This window comes from Panthera tigris, chromosome A3, assembly GCF_018350195.1.
Source record: "Panthera tigris isolate Pti1 chromosome A3, P.tigris_Pti1_mat1.1, whole genome shotgun sequence".
NCBI classification, from domain to species: Eukaryota; Metazoa; Chordata; class Mammalia; order Carnivora; family Felidae; genus Panthera; species Panthera tigris.
This window is the reverse complement of record NC_056662.1, coordinates 70,415,361-70,425,602: the sequence shown is the minus strand read 5'-3', so window position 1 is coordinate 70,425,602 and position 10,242 is coordinate 70,415,361. Positions and strand designations below refer to the sequence as shown.

Sequence of the window (10,242 nt, the reverse complement as noted above, 5' to 3'; positions counted from 1 at the left end):
GATTCATGAATTCAGCAGTTGCAGGATTTAAAAATCAACGCACAGAAATTGGTTGCATTCCTATACACTAACAATGAAGTGGCAGAAAGAGAAATCAAGGAATCGATCCCATTTACAGTTGCACCAAAAACCATTAAATACCTAGGAATAAATCTAACCAAAGAGGTGAAAAATCTATACGCTGAAAAGCATAGAAAGTTTATGAAAGAAATTGAAGAAGACACACACAAAAAAGGAAAAAGATTCCATGCTCCTGTATAGGAAGAACAAATATTGTTAAAATGTTGATACTACCCAAAGTGATCTACATATTCAATGCAATCCCTATCAAAATAACACCAGCATTCTTCACAGAGCTAGAACAAATAATCCTAAAATTTGTTTGAAACCAGAAAAGGCCCCAAATAGCGAAAACGATCTTGAAAAAGAAAACCAAAGCAGACTTCAAGCTATACTATAAAGCTGTAATCTCAAGACAGTATGGTACTGGCACAAGAACAGACACTCAGATCAGTGGAACAGAATAGAGAACCCAGAAATGGACCCACAAATGTATGGCCAACTAAACTTTGACAAAGCAGGAAAGAATATCCAATGGAATAAGACAGTCTCTTCAGCAAGCAGTGCTGGGAAAACTGGACAGCCACATGCAGAAGAATGAACCTGGACCACTTTCTTACACCATACACAAAAATAAACTCAAAATGGATTAAAGACCTCAATGTAAGACAGGAAGCCATCAAAATCCTCGAGCAGAAAGTAGGCAAAAACGACTTTGATCTTGGCCACAGCAACTTCTTACTCAACACGTCTATGGAGGCAAGGGGGAAAAAAGCAAAAATGAACTACTGGGACCTCATCAAAATAAAAAGCTTCTGAAAAGCAAAGGAAACAATCATCAAAACTAAAAGGCAACTGACAGAATGGGAGAAGATATCTGCAAATGACATATCAGGTAAAGGGTTAGTATCCAAAATCTATAAAGAACTTGTCAAACTGAACACCGAAAAAACAAATAATCCAGTGAAGAAATGGGCAAAAGACATGAATAGACACTTCTCCAAAGAAGACATCTAGATGGCCAACCGACACATGAAAAAATGCTCCACATCACTCATCATCAGGGAAATACAAATCAAAACCACAATGAGATACCACCTTACACCTGTCAGAATGGCTAACATTAACAACTCACGCAGCAATAGATGCTGGAGAGGATGCGGAGAAAGAGGATCTGTTTTGCATTGTTGGTGGGAATGCAAGCTGGTGCAGCCACTCTGGAAAACACTATGCAGGTTCCTCAAGAAACTAAAAATAGAACTACCCTACGACCCAGCAATTGCATTACTAGGCATTTATCCATGGGATACAGGTGTGCTGTTTCGAAGGGACACATGCACCCCCATGTTTATAGTAGCACTATCAACAACAGCCAAAGTATGGAAAGAGCCCAAATGTCTGTCGATGGATGAATGGATAAAGAAGATGTGGTATATATATGCAATGGAGTATTACTCGGCAATCAAAAAGAATGAAACCTTGCCATTTGCAACTACGTGGATAGAACTGGAGGGTATTATGCTAAATGAAATTAGCATATGAGGACTTTAAGAGACAAAACAGATGAACATAAGGGAAGGGAAACAAAAATAATATAAAAACCGGGGGGTGGGGGGACAAAATAGAAGAGACTCATAAATATGGAAAACAAACTGAGGATCGTTGGAGGGATTGCAGGTGGGGGGATGGGCTAAATGGGTAAGGGGCACTAAGGAAAATACTCCTGAAATCATTGTTGCACTATATGCTAACTAATTTGGATGTAAATTTAAAAAAATAAAACATAAAACAAGTTAATAAAAAAAATAAAAGCCTTTTAAATATTTCTATAATGTTGGTCACCATCTCTCACCTATGCTGTTGTAATAACCTTCTAAATAACCTTTCGCTTTATAATTTGCTTTCTGCAGTCTGTAGTCTATTCTCAATATCATAGCCAGAGTGAACCTTTGAATATATTAGTCAGATAATTTTACTCCTCTGTTCAAGTCCATGCAGTGGTTTTCCATTCCTGCAGCATAATAGCCAAACTTCTTACAATGGCTTACCAAACTCCACATTATTGGGACCTTCATAACTTTTGTGGACTTTTTCTTTAGTTTACTCACTGGACCATACTAGTCTCCTGTTGATGCTCAAGTAAGCTTAATCCCTTCTTTGGCCCCTCCCCAGGCATGTGCCTGCATTCCCAATTCACTGAACTCTTTCAAATCTTTATCAAAAGTCATTTTGTTAATGAAGCTTAGTATTGCTATTTTTATCAAAATTCCACACCACATTATTCCAACCCTTACAGCTATTATTTTTCCCATAGAATTTTCAACTCCCTACATACTACATAATTTATGTATTTATTAGTTTTATAGTGTATTGTTTATTTTCTCTTCCTGACTAATGTAAACTTCATAAGGACAACTACTATATTTTCAAAAATATTTTCAAATAGTTGTTTTTGAATAAATAGTAAGGTAAGGAAATAATTGAGAAGCAAAGTAAGATAGGAATGAGGAGACTTGAGAGTTATAAGGATATTTTACTAGAGGATAAACATATCACTATTGTCTGATACTTAGACAAAGTATTTTATGAGACTAAATCTACCCTGAAAATAATAGAACTTAATGTGTTGTTTTCTCAGTGCACTTTTAGCTCTGAAATGTGAAATATGAATGAAAGGGTACAGTAAACCTCTATTTTTCATTAAGCCCATAATATTAGAAAGGACCTCCTGGAATTGAAAGTAGTGGTTTTGTAACTCTGTAGAGTAACCACTTATTTTGCACAGTAGGTAGAAAACATATGGGACTTATGTTCACAGGACCTGGTCTGACTGAAAATTCCACTAAATTGAAAAGAGTTTAAAATACCTTTTTAGATTATGTAATCATTGTTGCTGCCAATCTTTTAAAACCAGCTTCCTAAATATCAACCTTCTACCCCGCACTGTGTAAAGACATATTACAAAAGCTGTATCTTGACCTAATCCAGTGAAATATTTTTACTAAGCAAAAATAGAATCTTAATAGATTTTTAAAAGATGCAATACATGTACTATTCCCTGTGTGTGTCCTGGGAAGGAAAATGTCCACCTATAAGTGATGCTCATATCTTAAGGAAATCAGAATCAGGCAAGATTATTCTAATGTTGTTACTCAATAGTCTTTTAATTATTTTACTTTGCTTAGTCTATTCTCTCAATTGAGTTTAGTGGCTGGTGACTTAAATTTGCCATTTGTGTTTGAGCAAATTTTATTATAGTATGAATTCTGTCTGCCTTAAATCAGTATATGAACAGTGTCTGAATTCTAGGAAATAAAGATTGTAAAACATTTTAATATACAGTAAATGATGAGCTCCTGGTAAAATTTTAGAAATATTCTTTGCAATCTCAATTATTCCCTAAAATGCTAAATTTTATCCTAATTATGCACATTTGGAAGAATAAGAGCTGTATTGTCAAAACAGATATTATCATCTTGGAGAACTGAATTTGTCCTGTCCTAAAATCTACTGCATATTACTTGACCTTTATCTTAACTTTAAATCTCTGCATTCTTGATGATATGTTAAAAACAAAGGAACTTGATCAGCACAGAGAAAGTGTGAGATGTGACAAAGACTTACATGAATATATACAGCATTCTGAGATCCTTGAAAGGAAACTGACAAAGTGGATATCATAAGAAATATTCATTAATAGAGACCAAGCAAATCTGATTTCTAAATCACCTTTAATTTAGAAGGCAGTGAATTGGTTTGCTTTGTACAATATAGGATAAAAAGAGTTTTCTCAATAAATATTAATCATGCATATGACTACATAGGAAATGTTTAAGCTTTTCAAACTATCTTTTTTTAAATGTTTATTCATCCATTTTTGAGAGAGAGAAAGTGTGTGTATGCACACATGAGCAAAGGAGGGACAGAGGGAATGGGACAGAGAGAGAATCCCAAGCAGGCTCCATGCTGTCAGTATAGAGCCTGATAGGGGGCTCCATTTCACAAACCATGAGATCATGGCCTGAATTGAAATCAAGAGTCAGACACTTAACCAACTGAGCCACCCACATGCCTCGCTTCTCAAACTTTCAAGAAAAATCTAGAATATTTATCATATCAGTTTTGTGATGAGGTGACTAATAAGTAAAACTTAACAACTAATTAGTGTAGATATCTGTTAAATTTTTCACAAAGTCAAAGATTTATAGCACATTTAACTCACATATGATCTCATTAATGAGACCAGTTGTGGATCCTTTGCTGTGATGCATTGCTGAAATATCTCAGGCCAGATAGTTTCTGATGAAGGTACTAGAGTTTAATTGTGTTTTGTTTGAAAGATTAGTGAAGTCTGTAGTCATGATCTCTAGCAGTTGATCAAAAGTCTAAATATAAAAACACAGCATATCTTGAATGTAGAGCATGAGTCATCCAACAATTTCTTAAAGGGACAGATAATAAGTGTTTTAGGCTTCACAGACCATCTGGTCTCTGTTGCAACCACTTAACTCTGCCTTTTCAGTGCTGAAGCAGACAAAAAAATAAATAAATGGGTGTGAATATGTACCAATAAAACTTTCCTTAAAAATGCAGGTGGCTGGGCTGTGGGCTACAGTTTGCCAAACCCTGGTCTAGAGAGTTGGTGGGGCAGAGAAAAAGGTGATGATTCATTATACCTAAAATCTGATGAGGTTGAATCAAATATGTCCATTCAATTTTTAAATTATTGACATCTTTATTTTCAGGTTCTGCCAATTCAAAAAGAGGTAGTTGATATTTTACTGATGACTCTCAAGACTGATTTAAATATTGCATTTTCTTACTATATTCACTCTTGGAGATATTTCATCTTATTTAATGATATAATTCCCCCCCATTTATGAAATTGACATTGAGAAATTTAAAATATAATAAAACACAATTAAAGGATGAGGGAGAGGTCCTCAGCCCTTTATTTATTTATTTATTTTTAAAATTTCCTTCATAAACAGTGTCCAAAGTGTAACTTTAGCAAAAGCCCTTTTTCCATAAGCCTATTTGGAAAAAGAGTAAACGTTTTCAAAGTGTCTATTTATTAAAGCTTTGGCTAAGCTTATTAACAATAAGAAAAGTATTATGTCCCTTTTTACAATAACTGAAATACAATTTTTTAAGTTCTGAAAGTCTTTACTAGAAAAAAAAATCTCCTTGATACTTCAGCGAATCATGAAATTTGCTGGGATATCACTGTGGCCCAAACCTTGAACCTCTGCTGCTGAACAGCCTTATAGCTCCTTAACTATTGTCTGTAAGACATGATGATGTGATAATGTGATTGATGCTAATTTGATGTCTGCCTAAGAAGAAAGCATTTTTCTGTTTCTTTTTTCTTTGCTTTGCTTTGTTTTGCTTCTTTCTTTCTTTCTTTCTTTCTTTCTTTCTTTCTTTCTTTCTTTCTTTTAGAAAGAGAGAGCACAAGTGAGAGAGGGATAGAAAGGTAGAGAGAGAGAGAGAAAAAAAGTGGGGCTCACCTGAAGCGGGGCTCATGCTCACCCAAAGCAGGGCCCAAGCTCACTGGATGCAGGGTTCAAGGGGCCTTGAACTCACAAACCATGAGATCATGACGTGATCCGAAGTCCGATACTTAACCAACTGAGCCACCCAGGTGCCCTGAAAGCATTTAACATGGAATGACAACAGAGATGAAATCATAGAACTTGTTTAAGTATATAAATTGGAACATTTAATAGTGAGGACTATTATTGTAGAAGAGAAATGGAAACCAGTAGTACTGTCTCTACCTATGAAAATGGTAGGCCAAAACCAATCCTGCATACTTAAAGAATTGCAGATTATTGCCACCATTAATCACTTGGAAGATGTAGGGGTAGTGGTTCCTATCACATCCCTTTCAATTCATATTTTGGTCATGGCAAAAGATAAATGAATCTAGGAGAATGACAATGGATAATCATAAACTTAATTGGATTGCAACTCCAATTGCAACTGTTGTTTGAATTATAACTTTTTACTAGATAAAAAGCAAGAAATCCCCTAGTAACTCATATATAGCCATTGATCTAGTAGATGTGTTTTGTTTTCACATATAATTGATAGTAAAGACTATCAGGAGAAACTTTCTTTCAAATAAAAAGGCCTGCAATGTAACTTCACAGTCTTATCTTGAAAGCATATCCTCTTTTCAGTCCTATGCCCTGTCTAGCTAACAAAAACTTTGCCTTTCTCCTCAATAGAAAATAATGCCAATCTCTACCATTGAATATATTACACTTATTGGATCTATTGAGTAAGAATTTGGAATTATTCAAGACACACTGACAGGACAATCGTGGGCCAAGGTATAGATATTAAAACCTACAAAAATTCAAGAGTTTGCTACTTCCGTGAAATTTTTAGGGCTCCAGCGACTTGGATTGCTTCCCCTTCCTTTTTCTTCACTTTTAATTTCCCATTATTTGATATTCGGAAAATGTAAAACCAACAATGACAAAATGTTAAGGAGGACTTAAACTGTGGGTAAAAAATAACAATAAGAGCTGGGAAGGAAATATATTTATTTACCATCACGAGTATTATTAATGTAAGTTCTATATATCACATTTTCATGGCATACTTAAGCTTAGCCAGACTGTAAAATAAGGCAAGTAAAAGCCAACTTTTGAGAAACACAAATAAAAGTGAAAATCTTACAAAAACATAGTTACAAAGTCTTTTCTAAAATATCTGGATGGCACTGCCTAATAAATCAGTCATTATATCTTTGAAATGAATGAAAATGTCTGTAATGTGAAGTGTTGCAGCATTTTAAGTGAATCATACAATGAGAATGTCACATTGAGTGTAGCCAAATATGGATTCCATTTATTGAATTTACATTATTTTTTAAGTCAATGTATGTAAGAACTCATGACTGCTTCATAGCTTCTGTTCTTTAGGTAGCTTCACAGCCTCTGTTCTTTAGGTAGCTGAGGAAATTAAGTATAAGGGAAAAAAAAGTAAAAATTAGCATGGTTGAAAAATGGTTATATTACATCTTTCCTTGAGCAACACAGCTTCTCTCTAAACTGTTGCAATAACTACCATCAAGATACTAAGTTGCTTAAGTTGTATATGCAAAGCAATGAGTTACAGAGACTGATAGAATTATAATAGTCTCCTTTTTTGAATAAAATTGATCTATATAAATATGCGTCTAAATTTAATAACTGTCAGAAGTCACTACAACCAAATTTGTGATTCTAAATCTTACGGAAGCCTAAATTATCTCGGGGAAGAACTTTAAAAGCAATCTTCTGGGATGTCAAGTGATCTAATTAATTCCATTTTTAGTTTTTCAGTCTGTTTTCATTTTAAATCCTTCTTAATTTAAAAAATAATTAATTTTTTTCTCACAAAGAAGTAAAAAAAAGAATCAAATTGATTCTTGTTCTGTAGCATCACAGGGGATAGTGTGCCAAATTGTTGAATTGTTGAAGATGGCTTTACAAAAGGTATATATTTATTAAACATATTGTGTTGGCTTTTGTATTTTTGTAATATATGATCTAATAATTAAAGATATGTGTATCACTCCTCATTCACAAGAGTTATCAGTGTTAACATTCTAGCATTTGAATGTTTGATGCTTCTACAACACATACATATATCATTTTTTTTCCAAATTAAGTTTTGTTTCATCAATAGTATTTTCCAACTTTTTTCCCAGTTCATCATATATTGTAAAAATATTTCCATGTTTATATAATTATATCTCTTATTTTTTAGGCATTTTACATATTATTACATTGTAATGATAAAAGTTACTTTTGGTTTTGTTCTATATACCATACACTATTGTAAGGGCCTTTTGAGAAAATATGGTGGATTTTGTGGATTTGTTGCCAGTAAACATTTGTATACCTTTCTTCTGCGGTAGAGTCTAGAAGCAAAACATCCAGTTTCCAGACTAATATACCCAGACAGAAGCACTCTGTGAAATCCAAAAGGCGGAAGTAAGATGGTGGCCATACTTCTGAAGTTTCTGTTAGTACGGTGAAATACCTGTGGATACAGTATTTCTGGATATATTGTTGCAAGTTCCTGATTAGAAAAACTTCCTAAGAGTAGCTTATTTTGTAAAAAGAACAACAACAAAAAAACCTGATAAGTATAAAGGATGTATGACCAGTCATATGAAAGGTCACTATTAGTTCTGACACTTCCTAGCTCTTTATCTTGAACACATTAAATTACTTTACGGTGTTTGTTAAGAGAATCTAATATTCTTGCATGGATATTGAAGGATTTACTTGTAAACTATCTTCCATAGTTTCTGAAACAGAGTTGTTCTCAATTACTCTATTTAAGGCAATTCTTGGATATGAAAATATATAATTTATGTTTCTGGTTTTGACTTGTAGCTTCAAACAACAGATATGTGTTTCAGCTTTAGTCTCAAGAAAACAATTACAGGGGCTCCTCAGTAGTTCAGTTGGTTAAGCTTCCAACTCTTGATTTCAGTTCAGGTCATGATCTCATGATTTGTGAGATCGAGCCCTGCATCAAGCTCCAGGCTAACAGTGCAGGGCCTGCTTGGGATTCTCTCACTCCCTCTCTCTCTGCCCCTCCCCTTTCTTGTGCAATCTCTCCCCTTCTCTCTCAAAATAAATAATAAACATTTAAAACTTTATGTCTTTTGAGAGACAGAGAGTGAGTATGCATGTTTATGAGTCGGGGAGAGGCAGACTTTTAAATGCTTATTTATTTATTTATTGAGAGGGAGAGAGATAGACAGAGAGAGAAAGCGAGAGAGAATGCACAAGCAGGGGGAGGGGCAGAGAGAGAGGGAGTGAGAGAATCCCAAGCAGGCCCTGCACTGTTAAAGTGGAGCTTGACTCAGGGCTCCATCTCACAAACCATGAGATCATGACCTGACCCAAAATCAAGAGTTGGATGCTCAACCGACTGAGTCACCCAGGCACTCCATGAATAAATAATCTTTATTAAAAAAAAAGAACAAAATTATAACTTTAAGTTTAAATCAATGTGGTTTTTTTCCCTAGTAAAATAAAGAAGAGCTGTCAGATCCTCTTATTTCTGGCAGCCTTCTTTTCTGAAGACTTTGTCTGATCCCAGGAAATTTCAATAAATTTCAGTGCTCTTCTGCTGATTTTCTGTTCTTTTTTCCTGTTCCACGGAAAAGACTTAAAGGACAATAATCTTATTTATGGAAACAAAGAATTGTTCTTGCATGCAATAGGTGCCATGCACACTTCATGCCCCAGTAGACATTTGATCAATGCTTCTTGATATAGTTTTTAGGAAATTATTTTGTACCTAAACATTTTTCTGCCCAAATGGTGCTTTTCCCATATATCACAATATTTTATTTTGCAAATTTGTTTTGTTTTTGCTTACTTTTATATTATTGATGATTCTGCCAGATTAACATATATGTTAATATATACATTTTTAAATTACATATATGTATATATTTAAATTACATATATATATTTAAATTACATATATATATATTTAAATTGTGAAGAGAAGATATTTTTTCTTGAATTCCTCTTTATCATCCAATCTTAACACATCAGAAGGAATTCTTAGTGTCCATCCACCCCACTTTTGGGTATTTATTCAAAAGAATTGAAGAGATGTTTCCACTTCCACAATCACTGTAATAACCCAAATGCACATTGACAGATGAATGCATAAAGAAAATGTGGTTTATACATACAATGTAATATTATTCTGCCTAAAAAAAAAAAAGAAAGAAAGAAAATCCTGCTCCATGCTACAGCATGAATCAATCTTGAGGACATTATGCTAAATGAAATGAAACGGTCACAGAAAGAAAAAAACTGCATGATTCCACTTACATGAGACATCTTTAATAGTTAAACTCACTGAAGTGGAAAGTAGAATGGTGGCTGATAGGATCTGGGGAAAGAGGGAAATGAGGAATTTATGTTCAGTGAGGGAAATTTCAGTCATGGAAAATGTTAAAGTTCTAGGGATATGTTGTATAACACTGCGCTCATACTTAACAATACTATATTGTAAAGTTAAAAATTAAGTAAGGGGGTAGATCACATGTTATGTATTTTACCACAATAATAAAAAAAAATTCTAAAGGTATAATGTGATCAATGCAGCTGGTAATACACTTACTTGATAAAAACTGTATGGCACCCACAA

The 10,242-nt window shown here is 34.1% G+C and overlaps 1 long non-coding RNA gene across 1 annotated transcript; it reads right to left on the bottom strand.

Moving 5' to 3' along the window:
- Positions 1 to 6,894: 6,894 nt before the first annotated feature.
- Positions 6,895 to 9,985, bottom strand: LOC122237022. Its single transcript, XR_006215219.1, has 3 exons — positions 9,924 to 9,985; positions 7,960 to 8,100; positions 6,895 to 7,025 (listed from the first exon to the last, which is right to left on the bottom strand). It is a non-coding gene; the product is annotated as an uncharacterized LOC122237022 (long non-coding RNA).
- Between the last annotated feature and the right edge of the window lie 257 nt (positions 9,986 to 10,242).